The following is a 1,312-nucleotide window of genomic DNA, read 5'->3' as shown; positions in this document are numbered from 1 at the left end:
GAAAACAAAGAGGCACATTTCATGCGTCAAGTTGTCGTTTATATCGAGAACAAGAGACAGAGGACAACGCAGTAAACACCTAGAAGAAAAGGGTCTTCGTTGAAATGCGCAAATACAATTTCTTCAAACCCCCCCCCCCCCCTTTCTTATAACGGGTATAGCGATTAGGGAGATAGAGAGACAGCAGATCGATGAGATTAGTTGTCGAGTAAACACCCGAGATGACAGACAAAGTGAATAAGGTTCCAACTAAGGAAGCAGGTACGCAAAGTTATGCGTACTGGGCAATGATTTCCCGACCAACGCAGACTGGTTTGAAAATCTCATACCACGACCCACCACCGACAACGCTAAAACGCATCACTCCACGTCCATGGAAAGGGGTGAACCATGCGAGGTATCGAAGAGGGGTGGGTGTACAAGTTACGGGCAAGAGAGCTAGAGTTTGCACTCAAACGCCGAAGAACGGCCCGTGTACGGATAATGCATCGAATGGAGAAAAGAAAAATGAGTTAAAAAAAAGCATCACTATCCATGACAGAGGCTGGGATACTGGAAGACAGACAACCATCCCTGCAACCTACGGAATTCATCCAGCCACTTGAAATGGATGAGTGGGATTTGTTGCTGGATGTGGAAAATGGAGGACAACCAGAAACCTCCGGTCCAGGCCCTTCACCATCGGTCCCAAGGCAGGATGCTCCAGAGCCAAAGAAACTCAAACCCGACGCTGACGATTATATAGTGGAGATTCTACCGTCAAACCCACAGGATCCTCTCGGTCTGATGCTTATGACGGAGGAACTATTGCAAGCAATCTATGGCCCTGAGGAAGGAAAAGTGTAAAACAGTGACAATTACTTGAAAGACTCGGTGAAGGTGTTATGACAATTAGTGACGACATCAAACAAAAAGAATTGTGTTCTGAAATAACCTTAATAGACATTGTGTTTTGTTATAAAAAAAAAAAGGAACAAACGAACAACCTCATAAGTGTTTAGTTTCTTTAGTTATTTAGGATAAGTTTATTAAGAGTGTATATTTTCTTTCTTTTTTCGTTATACGTACAATTAGGAATTAATTTCAATTTTGTTCTCTTTTTCTCGTATATAAACGAGATACTCATTTACTCAGTATCGTTATCCGGCTCAAGGACGATGGGAATCGTTGTAGATACGCCAAATAGGCGTGCGAATTTAAAGGTAAAACCTGATAAATTCCATCGAATTATTGTTTAAATTAGTTTGAAAATCAATTACTCTTTTAGTTTTGTTTTATATGAAATTTTCCATTAAGTTATTATTACAATAAT

This window comes from Osmia bicornis, unplaced genomic scaffold, assembly GCF_907164935.1.
Source record: "Osmia bicornis bicornis unplaced genomic scaffold, iOsmBic2.1, whole genome shotgun sequence".
NCBI lineage: Eukaryota > Metazoa > Arthropoda > Insecta > Hymenoptera > Megachilidae > Osmia > Osmia bicornis.
The sequence above is the reverse complement of the archived record's forward strand: the minus strand, read 5'-3'. Positions refer to the sequence as shown.